This window comes from Vanessa atalanta, chromosome 4 (genome assembly GCF_905147765.1).
Source record: "Vanessa atalanta chromosome 4, ilVanAtal1.2, whole genome shotgun sequence".
NCBI classification, from domain to species: Eukaryota; Metazoa; Arthropoda; class Insecta; order Lepidoptera; family Nymphalidae; genus Vanessa; species Vanessa atalanta.
Genome location: NC_061874.1, coordinates 1,999,096 through 2,024,521, shown reverse-complemented (window position 1 = coordinate 2,024,521; position 25,426 = coordinate 1,999,096). Strand labels below are relative to the sequence as shown.

Sequence of the window (25,426 nt, the reverse complement as noted above, 5' to 3'; positions counted from 1 at the left end):
CAATTTTGACTTATTGTTTGCCAGAGAAAATTAATGGTGTAAGTGGTTTTCTATGAAAAAAAAAATGTTCTAGACTACATGACTACACTACATACTATTGAGCTTCACACATTGGACATTACATTTTTACATACACAGACAAAGTGACGGTAGCAGATGGTGTTTTCAAAAGTTTATATTAACTGGTGGTTGGGCTCGCTGGGCAGGTACCGTCAAACGTCTGTTATTCTACCGTTAAACAGCAATACAAGGTTCAATATCAAGTCCAATTACATGCGTCAGAGACAATATATTCGATCCCATGTCTGGTTTAGGATCGATGCAAAAGGTATTATCATTAACATTTACTTGGTGGTAAGACCTTGTTTATATAACTATTCAGAAAAAAAAACATATACAAATAATAGATAATTCTCAATGAATTATTTTTTCACTTTTTTGTTTAAGATAGGTGTGGCGGTTTATATTTTTTTTACTGAACATCAGCAGATCTTCGCTGGAGCTCGTCGTCCTTTTTGAAAGACGTGGCCTATACTGACTTAACTTTTTTTTTTTGGCTATTTAAATGAATAATACGTAATCTGTAGAAAAAAAAGCAACTTCGTTCCTTCCGTCTGTGACACAACACCTATCGTATTTTTGTGTCAGTAAGCCACTTGATTTCCTTGTAAGGTTGTTATTGATTTTAATGGTATACTTGATTGTAAAGTAGATCTGAAATTTATAAACGTTTTAAAAGCGTACTGTACTTTTCAATTCTTAAATTGTGGTGATGGTGCAAGGCAATTTTGAATTCGATTTACAATAGAAAATATGGGTACCAAGGTTATCGAATAATGGTTAAGTAAACACAATTTTAATTACGACGTAAAATTTTAATTTCCTATCGAGGGAAGCGGAGCATGTTGCGCTCAGTCCAATTAATTTTATGCTTTAATTAAAACATCGACTACGATATAGCTTCAAACCATTATTCACACTTCACTTAAATATAATCAAAAAATCGTTCAAACTATAAGCATTAAAGTTATCTGGCTTAGCGCAAAATCGATAGTTATATAGAACGGATTCATAAAAAAATTAATACTTTTTATATTAATTCTGAATGTAAGGAAATGATTCTAAAGGATTCGAGTAAAATAATCTGTGTTAGTTATGTTTATAGTATTCATTATTTTGAATTTGAATTAAATTTGAAGTTCATAAATTTAAAGCATTTGAACGGAGTAGTTGTGTTGTGGGAATAAACATCCGACAACATTAAAGCTGGTAGTGTTTAGGAGTAACTACTGAGTTTCTCGCCTTCTACATTCCGTACTGGTTGTCACTTTAAATTTAATTTAATCTTCTAAAATGATGTTTTAAAAAGCGCGCAAGATCTTGTTTGAATATTTTTATTTGATTTGAGAGGTTGTTGACCTTCTTAGATATGGAAGAAATTCTGTGGTGTTTTTACGTATAAACAAAAATTGATGTTAACTAACTAGACTTAACTACTGAGTACACTTGAAATATTATTAATATCTATTTTGTTATTACTCTATGACTAGTTCATGTGTCGAAGCTCATAAGATTGTTTTCATTTAATTTGATGGATGGATATCAAAATAACTGATCAGACACTTAGGTTAATGGCGACACATTAGTGATGCAACATCACACACGTGCTTATCCCGCTAATCGCAGAACTTAATTAATCAAGCCTGTAATTAATACATTTGGCCTTTGTATAGTAAACATTGAACTGAACCTGGCTGTTCCAAATCTAAAATTAACAATAAATCCAAATTAACAGTAAGTCCATAATTAATGTAAATGTCTCGCTGTGGGCCTAGGCATCCTCCACTTTGACGAGAAGGTTTGGGACTTATTCCACTAAGCTGGTGCGTTGATGGTTGGCGGAGACACATGTGGCAGTTTCATATTCAATACATTCAGGTTTCCTTACAATGTTTTCCTCCACCGCCGAACACGACATGAAGTATAAACACTAATTAACACATGAAAAATTTAAACAAAAGTGCTTTTATTAAAATAAAAAAATAAATTTTAGTAAATAAATAGATACGTTCAATTTTAATTCTGATTGCTCTCTTTCTGATATCATTGATAAGATATTCGTAAGAAGAAGACGCAGCATGAGCAGGCCCCGTACAAGGTGGACAGACGACCTTCAGAGTCGCTAGAGGCCGTTGGATGCAGATAGCACAAGAACGGACGTCGTGGAAATCCTTGGGGAAGGCCTTTGTCATCTGACGTTTTTCAGTTAATATTATGAAGAAGACTAAACGTAATATTTTAGGTTCTGAATGTTGGTGGCGTAAAAGCTATGTCAAAAATTCTTACAGCGATGTCTATGGTGGGTGGAGACCACCAACCATCTATTAGTGATACAATTGTCCGTCCACCGTTCGTCTTTCACCAATTGTTCTACAGTCAACACATAATTAATTAATTAACGCACGAAATATTTTGACGTCTCGCTCATTAATTATTTCGACCTCAAAACCTTGTTATTAAAGTAAAAATTAAATATTTGTATATAAAAAAAGTCATGTTAAAGGTATGCCTACAAAAACAATCTATTAACGATATGGAGTAATTTCATTAAAATCGTTCAACTTTTACCGATTACGGGTGCATTTCGTACTCTGCGAGTGGATTAAACTTATCTCCCTAATGGTATAGAGGTTGTATTCAGAGCCAAAAGTTGAGTTTAGGTAATATTCGTATGCACATATTGAATTATTTACCTTGCTTAGGCTCCTTTATCCAAGATCTGTAAAGAAGGAAAATTCTCATTTTAGATTTAGACGAACAAATACATATAATATTAAATATATGTCATTAGAGACAACAACCTTGTAATTTACTGTAACATTATAAAAAGAAAAAAATATAAAAAAATTAAAAAAAATAAATAAAATTGTAAGTTGCTTGAAAATTTCTCACTGCTGGGCTAATGCCTGCTCTCCCTTTAAGAAGAAGGCTTGCAGCTTATTCCACAACGCTGCTCGAATGCGGGTTAGTGGATATATCGCAGAATTTCGATGAAATTAGACACATTTAGACAGGTTTCTTCACGATGTTTTCCTTCACCGCCGAGCAGGAGATGAATAATAAACACAAATTAAGCATATGAAAATTCATAGGAGGTTGGCTTGAACCCGCGATCATCATTTAAGATGCACGCGTTCTAACCTCTGAATCATATAGGTTCAGAGATTAGACCGCTCTAATAAATACGTATATTGTTGAAAATATTTATTCATGTATGAGTTACTAAAAATGAAACTCCTAAATTACTTTATCCAATATTATGTCGATTATTGTTATATTTTTTAATCTCTCTCAAGTTTTATATTCAGACCAGAGCGACATAAAGAAGGTTATTTAGCTGTCCATTTTACAAAGCAATCGCCAATAAGAAGATTCTTTGTTGTAGACAACGGAGGTAAAAATGATCAAACCGAATGAAATATTTTTGTTATTGTTCGTATACAAAATAAATACTCAAAATGTAATGAAAGATAAAGTGTATCCTTTGTGATAAAGTAGTATTTAGTCCACTACAACAGACATCTAAAAATTGTAACTGGAATAAATTTTTTTTTTAAATTTAATACTCTTTTACGTAGTACATCAAGAGCAAGACTTTCCGACATTGGTTTTCAGAATGTCTCTGTTCTATCGGATGCTGTAAAGTAAAATCAAATATTTTTTTTTAAGAAAAAAAAAAAACATTTAGTTCGTTTTTAAACAACTATCAAAGAACAAATGTCAAATTAAATAAAAAAATGTTTAATACTGAAGCCCAATTCCTAGAAGTATCCCAATCCTACGAACCTATGAAAATAAATGTTCGAAATATTCTGTCAGAACTCACTGCGTATATCACTCGTGAAATGTTTGTAACCTTCTTATATTGATACGCTTTTTCGATGTATGCGTCATGTAAATATTATAATTATCATAGTCGATGACGCGTATGATTTTCTGACATGTCATGTTCGTGTTCTGAGATGAGTTTCGAAGCTTTTTTTACAGAATAACTATAGTAAATACATTTATATTATGTTAACGAGTGTAATGTGAATGCGTTTATAATAGGTGGCAGAGTTTAACACTTTAGGTCCCAATTTAAGTGGCGCGTTGGAGATGTAACGAAATATTCAAATTTCTTACGTCACTAATGTCTATGAGCGATAGTGACCACTCACTATTAGGAAGCCAATTGGTCTTCCACTCCAAACTAAAAAGACGTTACCATCTTGTAATATAAATATGATATATACATGTGTGTAAGCAGGCAACTTATACATAAATGCACGCACACTTGTGTGACCTCACGCATATAATATATTAACGACTGGAAATACGTTACGAAATTGTTGAATGACGCGGTTTCAGCGCTGCTCTTCAATCATGCAAGCGTTTCAGGAATTTCTTGAAGAATTTTTCGATTAAGCTCGTTTCTGGCCGTGTAACTTGTACCGCAATCCTTGTCAAGTTGAATGTGACGTGGAAGTATGGGAATACGTTTGACTTCTATATAAGTTACGTTGTTATTATTTACGAGTTTTTACTGCGGTTTTACTTGTATTTAATTTTGAGTAATAATCATATAGTTTTTTTTGCGTTCGCATTGTGATTTGAACATCAACATATGTATTAATGTTTAGTTTAGGGCCGCCTGATATTCACTGCTGCCAATAGATATTAGGTCCATACATATGAAATTGGCGTTTTATACTAGGGAGGGAGGAATACAAAGTAATTTTTTTTGTTCGTTGCACTGCATCGTTGTTATCTATGCTTTTTTCCATCTCATAGATAGTTTATTGATCCCTTTACTAAAAAAACCAAGGGGGCGAGAATCAATAAACTCTTTGAATGCGGTTTTAAAGTCGTTAGAAGTAACAAATGTATTTGCTTTTTTCATACTGAAATATAAATGCAATTGAAATCATCATTGGACGAGACTTTATTGTTAAAGAACAATGTTTCCAAACGCAGTATTGATTTTTCTGTTTTAAGCCAATAATTGCAGTAGATTTTGTAAAAATATTTATTTTCTCGACTTGATAACTAGGCTGCCTACTTGAATAAAATATATATTTATTTAATTGAATACAAGATAAAAAATAAGTTAAATGGATTGACGTATTTGGAAGTTTTTCAATTAATTAGAAGACAATTTTTGTTACAAAATAAACGTATACTAAATGTACACTTTTAATGGCGTACATATACAATAGTCTGACATTATTTGTACAGTGTACGCCACGTTTAATGTTCCAAATATAATGACTACGGTTTTGTTAAGATAATGTAATCGAATACCGTCTCCGGGGAAATAATTAAAATTATCTTAGGATCAGATTAAAATTAACTCACACACATACAAACACTTTTAAACGTACATACATTTATTTTATGTTTGTGCGTTTAAAACGAAGTAAGTCAATAATGTAGTAGTAATTAGTAACAGCCACTGAATGTTGCGCCGCTGGGTGAAGTTCGAATCATTTGTAGTTAATATTCTTTAACACATATAGCACGAGACAATTTAAATAAACTAAATAAAAAATTTGAAGCATCAAGAGCGTAATGGTTTGAAAAAAAATGGGTTGGCGATGAAAAAGTCGCAGGATCGATACCGACCCCTTAGGCTATTGTCGTCCCCACTCCTAACACAAGTCCTTAAAAGCAGGGGCAAGTAGGAATATTAGTAATCTCTGAATTAGTATTGGGCATTGCTAGAATTCTTTATTTTAAATAGAATAAAACTAAGCGGTATCGATACCGGATTAGAGCTCCTTGTTCGATTAAGATTGACGTTCTATCCACTGGGCGATCTCATAAAAATCATTTACAATAAAACTTTGGACGGTAAACCAATTGATACGTACGGTGAAAATACCAGTGTTGTACGAAAATAATTTGCCTCTTTGTGTAAATATTGTATTTGAATTTTACAAAAAAAGGTTATTCTTTTAGTCTAAGTTACTCCTTATTACACCAGCTATCTGCCGTGAAAGTCCCGTCAAAATCGGTCCAGCCGTTCCATAGATTTACCGGAAAAAACAAACAGACACACAAAAATTGTCAAAAATGTTATTTTGATATATGTACCGTGTTTACATACATATGCATTTAGTTAGCGGTTATTTTAATATTACAAACAGACACTCCAATTTTATTATATGTATAGTTCTGTATGTATGTACCCATAAATATGTGAATATAGTCACTGATAGAAGGTCATGGAACAAAAGACGACAAATAAACCGAACATCATTACCCAGTTCAATTGCTCACAGAAACCAAACTGCAATTTTCTTAAATCGTTCTCTAATCGAGACACATTTGTATTTAATTCAATTGGATTATCTTTGACATTACTATTTGTAGCGTATTTAGGTTTATGCGTGCATTGAGGTGTCAATGTTTGTCTGTGGAATGATTTGACGTATGACGTACTTCTTTTTTCTCTTCCCTTCTGGTGTGAGCCGCGGTAAAGTGTGTTGTGTGAGTGCGCCGCGCTTTTGAAATTAGCTTGTGTAACGGACTTATCCTTCTCCTATAATATCACCCATCTCTTTGGCTGTGTTCTTCAAGTGTATGTAAACCAAGGGAGCGCTCCCAAGAAGAACGTGTCTTCACAAGTCAGAGCCCAGTTTTGTAGTAACAACCCCTTTTTTACCAAAACTACAGTCCACTTTTCTTTCGTCCCAATAATCAATTCATAAATTTATGGAATTCATAAAAAAATATTGAAGCTGTAACTTATGTTACAGTATTAAATAACATGGTATAAATAATGATTTGCCAAGTCTGTCTTTTCTCCTATTAAGAAGAATATTCGAATATTATTTCACTCTGTTCCACAGTGGTTTGGTGAATACAAATTTAACCTGAGATGTTACTTAATATGCTCTTCCTTTCACCATATTTCGTATAAAAACAGCGCGGATTTTAATGTTCGGAAAATATCACCGTTTTGACGTCTTAAACACAGGATTACAAATCAGACTTTACTAAGTGAAATTGAAAGCTTTGTCGTCACGGCTCATTAAGCGATCATATCCTCAAGGGATATCTCTACTTATGGCATTTCTCCATTTAAGATTAACCCATAATTTACTATTTGTACTTCGTTTAGCTTTTTATCAGTATGTTTTTATCAATACCTATTGCGAGTGGCTGCGACACCAGGTTAATGTTATAAGCCAAATTTCACATCTTTTTAACTTGGCCCTTTGCCGAACGACGAATTAAGACCAACATGTGTTAGAAATTTCTCCTTTAAATGAACGAATGCTCTCGTATAAAATATAAAAGTGGGTTCACAAATAGTTTACTTATGACATGTTTTAAAATATTAATATAGTAAAGTTGAACGAATATTTTATTTTAAATAAAAAAATCAATATCATAAATTACCTCGTTGTATACAAATCACAGAATCCAAGTTCTAAGTTTTTTTTATAGGTTATATAATAATACTGGGATATAATCGACCCTAGATAAGTGTTCTGATCTTTTAAAGTAAAATGTCAATATATGTATACTTGTATACTGATAGTAATCTTATTTGATAGTTTAAAACAGGATGTTAATAAACAAAAATTTAATTTTACACATACATTAGCAGCCTGTAAATTTCCAACTGCTGGGCTAAGGCCTCCTCTCCCCTTGAGGAGAAGGATTGGTGGAATACACATGTGGCAAAATATCTTTGAAATTAGACACATGCAGGTTTCTTCAAGATGTTTTCCTTCACCGCCGAGCACGAGATGAATTATAGACACAAATTAAGCACATGAAAATTCAGTGGTCCTGCCTGGGTTTGAACCCAAAATCATCGGTTAAGATGCAAGTGTTCTAACCACTGGGCCATCTCGGCTCTAAACAATTTCATGTTGTACCAAATTTGACACATACTACTTCCTGGAATCTGATATTTATTAGCGAGCACATCGGCTAGTGCAATGATACAGGTTGGGTTGTTTTTTCAAAATCAACACGTTCCATTTTCAGCTCGCAAAATAGATTTTATGGACGCCGTATTTTCAGTACTTTTCGTTAAAATTGGACCGAGAATCTTTTGAGCAATTTTCGCGATTTCTTGTTGCTTCAGACTAACTAATATTCAGTTAAATTACATGTACATGTATTTATACATACAATAAGCTAATTTCTAAATTTAAAATCAAGTGCTAATGCACTGAACATTCAAATGAATGGCGATATAATGTCCTGGCAGCAGGAGCAATTTGTTGCGGTCACGATTTGTGCCAACCCAATGTCCCCATAACCAGAGAGATGCGATTCCTAATATATTTATCATTGAATTGTATAATATAATTTTAGTATAATATAATATTAGCCGAATATGAAAAATTGTAACAATATTATCGATGATACTAAATTTAATCGTTGAATTATTTAGCTAAACAAATCATTAAATAAAATAAATAACAAAATTAGATATTTTTTTGCAAAGATTGCGAAGAACAAATGCTTAGTATAATATTAATAATTTACGAATGACATCTGTCTTGTAAAAAACAATTACTAATTATTATCTTGTATAATATGTTTTTTGGTTAAACTACTTAAATTCGTACCTTTTTTTATTAGCTATATATATATTTTTTTTAATTTATCACATAGCTAATGTGATAAATTAAAAAAAATATATCAAAACATGCTAAGTTTCCTTAAATAGCTTGAATTAAATTCATTAGATTATATAAGTTATAGACATCAATTATATTCGGAGTTAATGAAAATCATGTTCAACTACAAACTGTACTTTATAGGTCGCATTCCCGTTTAAAGTTTAAACTCATGTGGTTGTAAACGAGCAGTCTCGGTGTATATTGAGGTGTGTTCAAACTATTTTATTTGCTCGCTTAACCATACGAAAGTGTAATTTAAAATCTATTTTCTGCGCTCGTTCGCGCAACAAAACGCCATTAAGCAAACAATTCTACTAAATTAAATTTTGCGTCGTATTTTTGTTAATTTGCTCGACAAATACTCCAGTAAATTGATGATTTTATTAAACGTAATTCAATGAATTTTCAATTGTTTTTATATGGTTGGACTAAATTATTTAATGCTTGACCCAGGTAAGGGTTTCTTACTAGAGGGAAGTAGACGAGAAAATAGGCACTCTGGTACTAAGTGGCCATTTTCGCTATAGGAACCATCACTGAAAAGTATGAATGTCTTATACCTATCAATGCGCAATCAACTGTGGTATCTAAAATGTTATGACCCTTGTGCCCCTAATTATACGACTGACTCATTATTAAAACTAAAACCCAAATAAAAAAATATTGTTGTTTCGAGTTGACAAAAATAGAAAACAGGTGATTTCCACTCAGACGGACCTTTATATAGCTAACACTGGATAAGATCTACAAAATTGATCAACAGTACAGTGGTACTGTCCTATCTTACTTCGTACCTTAGTAAAAATATCATTTAAGATTATATTCAACAATATTTTTTTTGAAAAAAGTTTTGCATATTTATAATATGCTCATATATATATATATAAACATATATATATATATATATATATATGTGTTTATGCTTTTGATAGTTGAGGAGTTCCACTATCTGATATCAATTCTGGAAACAACTCAGGTCATGGTCGACATAAAAATGCACCGTTATCGTAACTGAACCAACATTTAAAATGTCCACTCCGTAGGATAAGAGGTTTTCATTCAGCTTGCAGAATTTGACGTAAACAAAATCAAAAATGGTAAATTAAATAAAAACTTATAAGAATATAAATATACTAATATGTCATTAAAGGTAACCGTGTATGTACATTTCGTTAGATTTTAATATTTATATGTTTACAACTTGCTTTCATCTATGCGATTATATCGTATAAACAAGACTAAAATTGATATCTACGTTGTCTTACTCGGGATTAAATTGTCTCAACTTATTTGAGATCTCGTGAACTCATCAATACAATGCAATTTAGGGCGAACGATATATTGTTTCATTTTAATTTATTATAAGATACGATTGTGACTAGAGTTTAATCCAATTTTATAATTAGTTACATTGATGTCTATTAAGAAAGATATAAGAAAGTTAATTCACAGTTTAAAGATTGATGTAAGGGTTGGTTAATATTTCTTACAGCGCCAATGTTTATGGGCAGTGGTGGACCACTCACCATCAGGTGACCCATTTGCTCGTCCGCTTACCTATATCATAAAAAAGACCAATTATGAATATTTAAATATTCAATTTTAAAATAATATCTTTGTCGTATCGCGTAGTGTAATAATTACAAAGTGGTTAATTAATCAAAAAGTACATTGTCGTTAAATCGTTCTTCATGGAGAAGTTTTCCAATGTAGCATTCGAAGTTTGACGAGTTCTGGAAACAGCTCGCCTCGGAAGCGTAGCCGTAATATATTAACGTCATAAAAATGGGTAATAGGGAATGAGTTGAGTGTTTAAAATTACGAGACTTAGATCTGTTTTACGAGTTTACGAGACATAAAATATTAAATACAATCTTTGACTTAAAGTAAATTCGCATAGAATATTAATAAGTTTATATTTTATTTACTAGCTGTGCCCGCGACTTCGTGTGCGTTTGAATTTAACAAAATTTTTTTGTTCAGTTCGCAGATTTTACTATAACTTATTAATTCTGTGTTAGGCAGCTTTTGTGATATTAAATCGTTGGTAGGAGGCACCCGATGTGACGGCGTAGGTGGCATGCGTGAGTGCTGCGCGCGGTATCGGACAATATTTGGAAATTGCAGCGTGACTTTATTATTATTTTATATGTAATTCTAAAATAAAGCCTAAGTTACTCCTTATTATCTCAGCTATCTGCCAGTGAAGTCCCGTCAAAATGGGTCCAGCCGTTCCAGAGATTAGCCGGAACAAACAGACGGACAGATAGACAATAATTGTAAAAAATGTTACTTTGGTATATGAAACGTGTATACATACATATGCATTTAGTAAAAAGCGGCTATTTTAATATGACAAACAGACACTCCAATTTTATTATATGTAAAAGATATAGATTAACATTTTTAATTTATTCTTGTACCAAACAATATACATATTAAATTTACAACGACGTATAAATTATCTGGTACAAGAGATCTCTTTTGAAAATTGTAGACACGATACAGATTATTTACGAAAAAAGGTTTTATATACAATTTCGTCTCAGCTATACTAAGCTCAACCCTTTTGCTACACAAATATTTACGTTAAATTTTATTTTTCATTGCTTGTTTAGTCTTCTAGTGAGTAGGGGAATTTCTACTTACATATTTCAAACTTAAACTCAAATTCCTTTTTTCAATATAGAAGCATTACACCTACCAGTTTATAGTCAAATGAAACACTACCACCGGTTCGTAAAAGTAAATAATACCCATGCTTGACATTGTTTCATGACGTTTGTCCTCTATGCGTTCCTAAAACATTCATTCGATTCCGATAGAACTTTAATGAGTTTTTTTGCGCAGGCCTGATAGAGTTCCCATCCCAGAATCAGTATGATTCTCCTTTAATACAAATATTCTAAGTAGACCTTTATTCTAATCGAGCAAAGCCACGACGGGTAGTTAATCTATATTAAAATTATAAATGCGGAATGTCTGTGAACTAAATTTTATGAAATTTGTTATGATGCTAATATGATGATAACTTCACCTCCGACCAACTTCTAAAACGAGAGCGAAGCTGCATGCGAAAATAGTATACTACAAATAAAACTTAAATTATAATTTTTGGTAAAAAATTTTTGGATGGTTATCCGTATCAGGAATGTAACAAGTATAAAGTACTTCTTATATCGTTAATGCATTTTGAAACATGAAATCTAAGATATTATAATTTTTTGCTAATGTCTTTTCATTCTACCGGCAGGACTCTCTTGTGCCAGTAATGAGGCTCACTTACCCTTCAAACCGGAACAAAACAATACTAGGAGTTGATAGTTGAAATAATAAATATATAATAATAAATACTTGAAACTGAACTGAGTATTTTTCTTTTCAAAAATATTAAAAGTCATGACAACATATGCTTGTGGAGCATATGTTCTGAATTCTGTAAGAATAAACTCGAAACTCACCGCAATACACGATTAGTATATCAATATCTGATATACGACATTTACTAAAGTAATTATAAAATTTATAGGGTAAATTTATCGAAATTGCGTATCACCGTTATCGTTTGTCACGAGTGAAATACGAATATTCTTACAGAATCGAACTTCTGTGTTTTATATTTCGTATAAAATCAGAACGTTAAGCTGAAAAGCGAAATTTGCGGATAGATTTTGTTCTCATATTGTTTCTGTGGCAAGGAAAATATTACGGATTGAAGTTTTATCCGCGCCGCCTCACAGCGCACTGGTTATGTTTGCTCACTTGATATTACAACAAACGAACTTATCTCCGAAGATATTGTAAAATTTATACGTATAGTCCAATGATTTCAATTAAATTGTTTATTGTTGTAGATTTGTTCATTCTTATGACGTAAATATGACTACAAAAGTTCATCCTTATTTATTTATTTTAACGTATACGAATACATACATTAACTTGTAGTTTAGTTCGTAACTACTGTATGTATTTTTTATTATATCGCATATACAAGAAAAAGACTTGTATTGCTTCAAATTATTGGCAATTAAAACAATGCAATGCACTTTTTTATGACATATTTCAAATTAAAGTGTCACATACGAGTACCATAGTCCATGGCCCTAACATCGAGGGTCTTGCAAGAGCGTTACCGGCTTTTGAGGAATGGGGAGACTCTTCTTTTCAAGTCATGTCGTGTCGTATAAGATTTATATTTTATTCATTTGTCTTTAAGTTTTACCTCAACCACATTTTGAGATATATTTTTTCCTTCGAGACCTATTATAAGAAATAATCAATGTGAAACCACAAAAGGCGAAGATATTGCGTAATAAACAAACAAAACAATGAAATTCAGAATTTCCTTTTTGAAGTCGCTTAAAAACAAAAGAGAACCAAATCTTTTGTTACGATTATAATTATGTTAATTTATTATCCGTAATTTTAATTATCTCCCATAAGCGTGAGATAATTGAAATTGATGTTATGTCAATATAATTTAAAAGTTGTTATACTTAAAATAAAAGAAAAATGTATTCTTTTTTAAATTGTAATCTTATTTTCAAGACAGTTGCGAGAAAGTTTCCGCCACACCACAGTATTAGCCCACCGGGCAAAGTTTAATCAAGTTGGAATGTAGCAATGCGTGAGAATTGTCGAAAAAAAATATATAATTTTGATAAAAAAGCGAAATGAAAAATCTCTCATTGCGGGTTAACGAACCGCTAGAAGGAATGAAGTTAAGCCTCCACAATTTCCTTTTATTTCTTACAAAGAACTTGATTTAGGTATTTTGTTAAATGAAAATTGGATACTTTGTGGCATACTTGACGTTTGAGGAAATAAACAAATACTTTATAAGATATTACTTTTAATAATATTTCAGTCTTCATTTGGAACATATATATATTTCGTATATACAAATATACGATGCCAGATAAAAGTCCTAGATACGTAGGAGTAACGGCTACCACAATATTTTCAAATTGTTTATTTCATGGTTTTTGTATAAATCATAAACAGATGTTTACAATATAAACATAATTATTTAATAGTTAAAAAGAGTTACATAGTTATTTTCCAGTTGGATTCGATAGAATCTACATTCTGATCCGTTGATAATTTCACAAAGCATTTTTCAGCAATTTGCACGATGCCACAAGTAAAACATCTAAACTGATAAAATCTTTTAAAATAACGTTTTAATTTAAACCAATCATAATTATTTACGATACACCTAATTGATCCATGTATTTTGAGATTTTCATTACAATCAATTTTAATAATTTCGTGCAGATCTACTATAGTTCCGATCGAAACCTATCAACACTTACAGGTCGTTAAAGAAATAATGATTTTTTAGTCAACAACATAATATGTATATCCGTAAAATTCGTATATTCGAGGTATTTCGGTATAAAATCCATAAAATTCAATGACATGAAGTTCAACGGGTGGCCATAATTGACGTTTACGGGTGCGTTTAGTAAGTGTGTTCCAAATAATAATTTTGTGCTGTAGTACGGTAAATTCATAGGAAATTTATCTACAATAAATTGCTTATAAATGAAAAACCGTGTTTGTTTTGTTTTATTTACTTTACCCGACCGAAGTCAGGTGTAAATCTAGTCTAATATAATATATAACCAGTGATAGGATTAGTGCAACGCCGAGCGTATTGTATCACCCACTCAAGTTGGTATATGTATGTTGTGTAGATACCTTATGCTTTAAGAGTGAATAAGCTAGCGTAATTACAAACACAAAAGACATAACATCAGACGCAGAATGAATACTTAATATTCAATGCCTATAAGTAGTGACCACCTACTACGTAATTTATCTTACGACGTAATATAAGATCCTAATCAACTCTTGGCATAATATCTTAGTTTCCTCGCCTGGTAATGACGACGAAAACAAAGGTTAGTAAATCTTACAGTATAAAAATATAAAATTCAAGATAAAGTATAAATAGTATGTTTGGTCTTGCTTTCGATGCTGCTAAGAGTTTTGGCTTAAGATTTTATGGTCGGCCGCCTGCCTGACACAAACCCTCCTTGGGAATGCTGTCGTGGTGGTTTACCCGCCACCGTGCGGGTAGCCCTAAGTGCAGGTGATATGCAGTGGGCCTTGAATACCCTTAGTCGCCTCTTACGACACCCACGGGTAGAGTTGGGGAGGTCCTATTCTAATCCGGGACCATCACGGATTAGATTAAGATTGAGATTAAGATTGAGGTGTGCAAGTTGGAATGTAGGAACGATGTCTGGAAGAGGAAGAAAAAAAAAGTATGGAAGAAGAAGACATGCTGCGACGACCCCAAGTAAAATTGGGATAAGGGCAGGAGGATGATGATGATGATGGTCTTGCTTTCGATGACACCGTATTTAACTGTATCTGATTGGACGGATAATCTAAAATTTACATTTAAAAAAAATGTTGTCCTTATGATCTAAACTTCGATGTAATGTTATATAATGTTTGTCGGTCATTATGTATACTTATTATCAGGGGAATACCCCAGTCGCTCATCGTTTTTATAAATAAAACTAGCGATTCGCTCCGACTTCGTTATGTGCTATTTATTAATAAAGAAAGTTTTATGATTTGTATATAAATAAAATGTATATAGACTCAGTAATAATGTAGCTTTCTACCACTGCAATAAATGAAATAGAATTCGTTCATTAGTTCCGGAGATTACCTCCTACATAAAAACAAACAAATTTTACCTATATATAATAATAGCATTGATGACAATGAGTTCCGTTTTATATTTAGCTATATTTAAACATAAAAAAACAGAAATATGTTGAACTGGAAGGATATTGTTCAAATGACATCTCTTTGTTGTGTTACAACGAAGTAATGAGGTTATTAATCTTATAATGAGGCCGGAGGTCGCGGGCCGGTACGACTATTGTCACATAACGACTTATTACGAAAGGATAAGACAATTGAGACAGGCTTATTATTGTTATCTTAATTGTTTTCTTCTCTTTTAAGAAATGATATATTCATATACTATTATCATTACATAGCATAAAACGAAGTCGTTTACCGCTGTCTGTCCCTATGTATGCTTAGATCTTTAAAATTACACAACGGATTTTGATTCGTTCTTTTTTTTATACATAGATTGATTCAAGAGGAATTTTTATATGTATAATACATACACAATCTTGTAGAGAAACACTATTAATTTTTGAGGTTTCTTAAGTGATAAGTAATAAGTCAGAAATAAAGACATTTATTGCGCTTACGTTGCAAACGTTAACTAAACCCTTCGAGATAGATCAAAATAATGTACGTACATGTCTATCTCTTAGTGATAGCCCACAACAACTATTTTTTATCCTTTACTTTATACGAGAAATAATGGCTTATTTCCGAAGCAATGTTAATCAATACAGCATTCATCCTTATCCAATTAAATACATTGTGCATTTAATATAGATCAATATGGCCCCTTACAGCATGTAATTTAAATGAATATTTTCGAAGATATTATAGATTTAAAAGGCAGAGACATAGCGGTTTGTATTGACTAACGACTGTTGTACATGAATGTTGTAAGACATTCTGTAGTATATTTAGTGGCAGCATTGCACCTGTGCGAAGCCGGGGCGGGTCGCTAGAAAATGATATAATATGTATATATTTGTGTTTACAGAATCTCAGTTCATTACTACAAGAAGAATTTTATAACAGAAAAGTAATGGACGGTGGTTAACTTCACTTTAGGCTCTTGCTAAATAGCCAAGCCACATATACGAGGTGTATTGAGTTTCTGAAGTAAGGTCTTGTAGAGCTAGGGCGTGTAGAGTTAGAAACTTGGCTCTACGTGAGATCTGATAACTTTTGACAGTGCGAGTCATATGACTTGCCGATATTTTATATAAATGATTTTGGTCGGATTTAATAAGAGAGTATTGTGTTATAAAATAATAAGTCACTTATGAATAATAATATTTGTAGATGTGAAATACCATTATAAAATAACAGATTGTCTTCTTTTTAATTTAAAATTACGATTCAAATTTTTTTTTTGAAACGGTTTATTAAATCTATATGAAAAAGACGTCGGGCTTGTGATTAAATGCAATATATTAACATATATATTAGGCTTTGTTTATGTATTTAATATGAGTATATCTTTCTCTACAGGATTGTGTATTTTTTATATCTTAATTTGCTCTTGACGCCACACCAGTCGTGGAACATACATTAGCAGCCCGTAAATGTCCCACTGCTGGGATAAAGGCCTCCTCTCCCTTTGAGGAGAAGGTTTGGAGCATATTCCACCACGCTGCTCCAATGCGGGATGGCGGAATACACATGTGGCTGAATTTCGTTGAAATTAGACACATGCAGGTTTCCTCATGATGTTTTCCTTCACCGCCAAGCACGAGATGAATTATAAACACAAATTAAGCACATGTAATTTCAGTGGTGCCTGCCTGGTTTTGAACCCGAAATCATCGGCTAAGATGCACGCGTTCTAACCAATGGGCCATCTCGGCTCATGGAAATGACTAATTAATTATTTATACGTAATGTATATACATGATGATATATGATGTATAACCTTATTAACTAATTAACATTTACACCTTATATGAGACGAGGATTCTGTATAATATTGGTTTATTTAAACTAAACTTTATTTGTTCGTGGGAAGTATACATTATTATATACCTCTCTCTATATATATATATATTCCTTATGGTAAGTGGTCATCGCTGCCCATAGATGTTGGCGTTGTAAGAAATATTGAACATTCCTCCAATTAGTCGCCGACATTGGGTATGTCCCTTGTATCTGTAGTTAAACTGGCTCAATAACCCTTCAAACCGGAACACGACAATAACAACAGTTGCTGTTTGCCAGTAGAATATGTAATGAGTGGGTTAACCTTACTACCAAATAAATAAGTAAAATATTAGCCTTAATTAGTCTATATTTTTTTGTTTTCGTTTAATTTGCAATGTAAATATTGTATTACGAGTAAATAAATATAAATGTCGTTGAAAGCCCGTTCTGCCCCTGAAATTGTCGACTAGTTTACTTAAGATAAGTATCCCGATCTAAGTTAAAATTCAAAAAAGGGGGTTACTCGAAGAATGGTATGTGGTACGGGAGTAGCATCATTTAATATAGTTTGTGAAATGGCGATTCAAAAGTGCTTTTAAAAGCCTATTTGAATAAAGTATATTTTGATTTGAAATGCTACTCCAATGAGCAGCATTCGGGAAATTAAGACAAATCACCTGATACAAATTACATGCCTTAGAGATTGACATAGAATGTATTCGAGCAATGCATGTTACTAGTGATGTCCGTTGTCCTCTTCAGTTGGCTATAGACAGAGCAATGTTCGGTATTTTACTACGAGACTGATTTCATATCGACGAAATCCGCAGACGAACGACGATAGCCGACATAGATTTACTGTAGAGTTAGGTTTTTGAAGTGGCAAAAGTAGAAAGGAGACAAGGATTCGTAAAGAGAAGAACCCGGTCTAGGTGGACTGATGACCAAAAGAAGACGTGGCGAGATTAAAATTTAGTGGTGCTTACTAGAGGGTAGGGTTGTTCGGTAGCATTTGTTCTTTAAAGGCTTATCGATGAATGGGGTATATAAATATAGTAAATACCTCTAAATTTACCTGATTCAATTCTATTGTAATTATAATTTAATATTTGTCTTCTTTCTTTAATAAATACACTAATAATACAACTAATACGACTGAAGATTGCTCTATCACGAGTATAATTACATACACATTATAATTATCCATTAATCCATTTCTTACATACAAATATAAATATTTCCCAATTTAATAAACCGTTCCATTTTTAAAATATGAATTTAAAATCCAGAAGTTGACAAGTACAGAGTACGCTTCACTCTCAAACATATATTAAGGCTAAATCGGAGGTAATATTATTATATATTAAAAGCTAGTTTACGAAAGAGACCTTTGTATAGTAGTTTAATGCAATACGATTTTTAAATCGTACTAACGACGACGAGTGACGAGAATATTATTGGAGTATAGCCTTACCATTGTACTGTTTACCTTTGTATGAATTTTACCCGTACGAAATCGGGGAAGTAAAGTTCAACAAATTCAATATGGTGGTAACCGTTTGCCGGTTACGTAAATACAATACTAGATACTAAAATATATAATAATGAAATGACAAGTGAAATTTTGTTAATAGTACATACGTTGGTTGTGCTCATTTAATTAAGGTAAGGGTGCCTCGTGAGATATGACAGCTCATATTATATGCGATGTTTTAAACTCGAAACTCATGTCATCAATCCGTCTCGACCCAAAATGAAATAATATTTGTTTAAGTATCTCATTTTTGTTTAATGTGAAATGTTCACGACATCGTTAGACGAGACTTTGAACAGAGATTCTATTTATTTTATGTGCCCCTTATTTCAAATATTTGGGGTAAAGTAATATTTTTTTTTTAATATTTGTCATAGAGAACAAATCCTTCTTTGATGCTGAAAAAATAGTCAATAAAAACGTTAAATTGTTTGAATATAAAAAGTTAAATTGATTCCAAATATATTTTTATTTGTTAAAATTAGAGAGGACTTTAAACCATACTTTAAAACTTTTTAAACTTTTACTCCATATCTCCGTTGGTTACCTGGGATAAAGGATGAACTTGTTAATAAAAAATCGTAAAAAACAGTCAGCGAGTCAATAAAAAATAAATCTAAAAAGTGAATTTGTTGCAAGAATATTTTTCATATCATAAAACATTTTTGGTGCGTTTTGCGATAAAACGGATGCAATATGTTTTTCAATTAAAATTTATTATAAAAATAACCCAATTTAAAAGCTTCAAACGCACTCCATTAAAACTATGGCTCTACATTGCCTCTACAATATTCGATATAGAGTCTGGTTTTAAGTAAGTGATGAGTTAGTTATGAGTCTTTATAGTTCAATGGAACTGAAGCCGCATTGCAGTGTCGAATTCGAATACAAATATTACCTCTATAATGCTTGCCGTTCCGACTACTAGAGCTATTTTACTTATTGCTTACTTGATGTAGATATATAATATTACTACAAAAATAATCTTAAAAAATCAAATAAGTCATTTGTGTACTGATATATAATTTATTTCTTGAAAAAAAAAATACATGGAATGTAAAAACGCGTGGAAACGTTGATATTTTCAGAAGTGTATTCTTAAATTGGTCTGTTCAATAGATTGTTTGATTAGTAGTATACAAAACGACATCGAACTCAAGATGTGGCCTAGAGCGATGAGCTCTATAACCAGACCAGAAATTAAAAGAGGTGGTGATTGAGTGATCATTGAGACCTTTGAGACAAGTTAAAAGGCCTACGTCCACTAGAGACCTATGATTGGCTGAAATATGATCGTTACTATCCAAAAAGGAACTTCACTCAAATATAAATTTATTTAATATATTGCACAATGAATAGATCTGCGTGTTATTAAAAAAATATTTTAAAATTGTAAAACAACGAGTAAACAAAAATAAACAGATCTCTGTTATTATGAAATGCTAATTATAGGAATTAATTAAACAATTATGATAATTATATGGCCTGGAATACGATGCATTCAACTATAATTATAGAAAAAAGTTGACTACAGCGCAGGTCTGGCGGCTGGCTAATTAGTCAGCAGACTTCATGCAGAAGTCCTGGGTACAAATAACAGAAGTCATGGGCCAGGTTAATCAAATGTTGGTTCAATTCCTCAATTGGCTCAAGATAATTGCCAGTCAGTATATGGAAAATAATTTTTCTTTTGAAAAGTATACTGGTGTCTACGCATTTGTCCTATATTGAAATAGTCACAAAATGTATTCGTTTGGTTTTAATATATGAAAACGCGAAATGGTGTTAATAAAATGAAGGCAACATTTAATTCATTTAGCATCTTGATACCTAAATTTCAATATAAAATAGTGTGCCTAAAGATCAACTACGTAATATATATTGGAAAATCAAAAAGTTTTTGCTTACAAACAGTCGCATACATACACAAACGAAAAATCACATAAAATGTTCGAAATTCAAAATATTTTAAATTAAATACATTCACACATATTCACACAATGCTCACATGTGCGAATGAACACAGTGAGCAAAACATGTGCAATGTTTGTTGCAAGACCAAATTCATTTTACTCACACATACGATTTTCTACACGTATGGTACACATAAACGACTGGAACACATATAAATGCATTAGCCTAAAATTAACAGAAATAGTAAAAGCACAATTACGTTGACATGTACTCTCTATCATTAATTAGTATTAAGTAAAGGGTCTCTTTGACTCTATATGACGCTGACCGGACTGACCTGGCCTCTTTTAACGAGATTGCGACTCTAGCGGGTTGTTAAACTAATTTAATAAGGCTTCGAAATGGCCTGCACGTTCAATCAGCCTTAATTATATCGGCGATTGGATTTAGGTAAAATATTTTTTTATCAAATAACACAGGCCGAATTGTGGGCATACCGTTTCAATTAAATGGTTTCCGGTCAGCGGTTGAACGTTGCGCTAATTTCTACATTTCGTATTATTATTATTTCACAAAACACGACAATGATTTACATACCACATAATTACACCTCGAGTTAATGAATTGATGAGCCGAGATGGTCCAGTAGTTAGAACGCGTGCATCTTAATCGATGATTTCGGGTTCAAACCCAGGCAAGCACCACTGAATTTTCACGTGCTTAGTTTGTATTTATAATTCATCTCGTGCTCGGCGGTGAAGGAAAACATCATGAGGAAACCTGCATGTGTCTAATTTCAACGAAATTCTGCCTCATGTGTGGCAAATTAAATCTTAATTTATTTAAGAAATTGAAGGTTAATTAAATATGAAATTTGAATTGAACTAATTTTGGAATATAACTGAGTCTTTATTCAATATAAGAAGTATAATTTTTAGGCGTATAACTAACGATTCACTGGAGTTATAAAATTGTATAGTCCCATCTTATTGTGTCACCATTTTTTACCCACCTGTTTTACTTTTTTAAATAAATGTCAAACAATATACTGTTTGTCATTTGTCATATTTGATTTCGTTACATTTATAACAAGTCGAAAAATATTAACTTGTCTGTATATTTATGAAATTATAAACTTTTTCAAGTACATTTAATATTATATTTATCCGTAATGAAATAAGTGGTCATTTGAGCATTTTGATTTTATTTTGCCTGCGTAAGCCGAATAATAAAATCTTACGCTATAAAAGGGAGTTATGCGTTTCGCCGGTTTATGGACGGAGTGTTCAATCTCCGCTTCTATATTAGAAAGTTTAGTAGGGATTCAAATACGTATTACTTTTTTATGGGCAGATCATGTGGCGATGTAAGATCAGGTATCTCGAAAATTCGCTTACGAAGTGAAAATGATTAAACCGGGCTATACATAATAATTATTTCGATTGCTTTATTACATTCATGTTATTTTTTATGTATACAATTTATTTAACAAAGTGAAATTTAATAATAGCTTATTATGTACATCTAAAGAGAAGAGTACGATGATGAATTATAAAATTGAATGGAAAACCGGTTTCCATAATTCTTTATTTATTAACATTATTCCTGCAGCCTCTTATAAACACTTTTGACTCGTTGTAGAGACGAGAGTACTACTGTAGAAACTGTGACAATCTCTGTATTAATTATCATTCTATAGTTAAAATATTTCATAGTCCTCAAAATAATACATAGTTCTCGGTAGAAACTACTTTCCAAACCTATGGTAGCCTTTATATTTAATTCAAGACTGTAACATGACGATTCAAATTTGAGCTTTGCTTGCTTTTATGAGCCTACTCGAATAACTATCTTTTAATTTTGATTTTAAAAGAATATTTTGAATTTGATTTTTGATTAATAATTAGTAAAATAATACAATACCGTCGATCGGTACAGATGAAAAAGGGCATGTTATCGCATAGCAAGAATAGCGTGTAATTAAACAAAACAAAACGCGCGGCAATCAGAATTTTCGCCAATTCTAGGCGCTCACTTATGTATATACCGCACCGCTACCGGCAGCTAGAAATACAAATTCTACTGGGATCAACCGAGTGAGAAAGGGACTTATAATTGCAACATTCAAACGATTTTGCCTTTATCATACCTCTTTATGTCAAAATTAAATATTAAAATATGTAATTAGTTTTAATTTTAGAAGTACTGTATGGCTTCAGGAGTTATTTAATAACATGAGTTATATTTGGAACACACGTGCGTAAGAGTCGAGTCTATAATGGGAATCATAAACATTAAACATGCACTAAATATTTAAGTACAATTATTTCTTAAGAGTCGAGATGGCTCAGTGGTTAGAACGCATGCATCTTAACCGATGATTTCGGGTTCAAACCCAGGCAGGCACCACTGAAATTTCATGTGCTTAATTTGTGTTTATAATTCATCTCGTGCTCGGCGGTGAAGGAAAACATCGTGAGGAAACCTGCATGTGTCTAATTTCAACGAAATTCTGCCACATGTGTATTCCGCCAACCCGCATTGGAGCAGCGTGGTGGAATATGCTCCAAACCTTCTCCTCAAAGGAGAGGAGGCCTTTATCCCAGCAGTGGGACATGTACGGGCGGCTAATGCTAATTTCTTAATCTAAAGGTATGCCATGCTGACTGTTGTATATTTGAGATTAATTATTGACTTACCCTTGATTATTGAATGTCTAAAATCATCGTTCATTCATTCTTGTAAATATCGATTTGCAAAGATTGTTTAGCTGGCGAAGTAACCCATGGCCCAATGTTATTGTATTTTGCGCGGATTTTGGTTTCTATATGAGTTACGACATTTTTAACTTTGCCGTTTCATAAATTCTAATCTTGTGTAAAAAATACATTGGTAAAGAAGGCATATTATTCGATACAAGATTATATAGATGATAAAAAAGCATGGAGTTAATGCTTGTTGACTTCCAGGCAGGATATATAACATACATATATAATTTATTTAACTAATATGACTGTATTTTTAGATGTTGAAAAAGAGTAACTACTGGGTTACATGCTGGTTCTTCTCTTTAGTATCTACATTCCGAACCGGCGGTAGCCTTACTTAATATAGTTTGATAAATGACGATTCAAAAGTGCTTGTAAAAGCCTACTTGAATAAATTATATTTTGATTTTCATTTAATAGATCTGTAAGAAATGCATATATTTTTGTCAGTTATGGACATAAATAACTGTTTATAGATTTTCATTTGCGATAGAAAATATTAAATTGGACACCAGATGCTTTTAGATACTGACACTGCCATGCACTGCCACGGAATCTAAACAGTAATCCTTGACCTTGATATGACATCACCTCAACAAAATAATAGATAAGTATTTTTTATGTTTACATGCCACGCCTTACATTAAATAACTATAAGTTTTCTATTGAAACTGATTCGTAAATTTTGAAACTAAAATATATTGGATCAGTATTGAACCTGTGACTATAAAATCGTTACATGACGCAAATACACTTGAGTCATCGTGCCTTCATTATACTTTATTATCTTAATTCAAATAGACTTCAGTAATAGTGAATTAAGATTTTATAACGAAATTATTAATAATATCAAATTCAAGATAAGCTAAAGTCATTTAATAATCATAATTTTTGGAATAAACTCTCATTAATTTATTTGAATACGTTTGTTTTCGTTAATTTCTTTGTTTCATAAAGGTTTTTATACAGAAATATTAATATTAGAAGTTGTCTTAGAAAGAGCAAGATGTTTTTAGATTAAGGTTACATTCGTAAATGAGAGTCATAAGTGATGTTAGAAGGCTTAATAAGAGCTCACTTAACGTCAATAGTGTCAAAGTCGTTCACATTTCCACTAGTGGCCTTATATCCTTATTGACCTCTTTTCGTTGTCAGATTGCCAAATGTGAAAGAAGTAAAGGGAAGTAACTGTAATAAATACCTAAACGTTTTCATATTTTAAATTTCGATAGTTTACTATAGTTTTTATAATTTAAATGAAATTTACTGCGATAGACTATAATGCGTTAAATTGTAAGCAGTTTTTTACGGTTTGCAATCTTTCGACAGTTTACAATCTCACGAGTTAGATAATAACGACCTCCGTGGTCGAGTAGTGTGTACACCGGTTTTCATGGGTACGCCACTCCGAGGTCCCAGGTTCGATTCCCGGCCGAGTCGATGTAGAAAAAGTTCATTAGTTTTTTATGTTGTTTTGGGTCTTGTTGTTTGTGATACCTTCGTTACTTCAGATTTTCCATAACTCAAGTGCTTTAGCTACTTACATTGGGATCAGAGTAATGTATGTGATGTTGTCCAATATTTATTATTTATAATAATCTAATGGTATTTATTATTTTACGGTGACATAAATAACCCCTAATTAGGAACTATTGGTTCGGAAACACCAATGATTAATAGACATAATCTAGGAAATAGTTAGAAGCCGTAGTAAGGTAAGTAGTAACCGAGTATGATATTCATAATTACAGATTATTATTTAATAATACGGATTTACATATAATATAAATATTGTTTATGGGCTGATTAGTAAATAATGCTGTCTCTTTCTATTGCATGCCAAATCAATGATCACAATAGAAAGACATTTTTCTAAGGAATGCTGTTGTCATTCAACTCCTAATAAGCATCAAATGAATTCTCTACAATTCCTTATTTAATTCCTA

General features: G+C 32.1%; 1 protein-coding gene across 2 annotated transcripts in view; it reads right to left on the bottom strand.

The window, feature by feature from the left end:
• The window catches only part of LOC125077739 (CD151 antigen-like), a 107,324-nt gene that overhangs the window by 71,833 nt on the left and 10,065 nt on the right, over window positions 1-25,426 (bottom strand). For both annotated transcript variants that reach the window (XM_047689767.1, XM_047689764.1), the window contains exon 2: window positions 2,754-2,779. The gene's annotated coding sequence lies outside the window, so the exon portion shown is untranslated. The remainder of the gene's footprint in view (window positions 1-2,753; window positions 2,780-25,426) is intronic.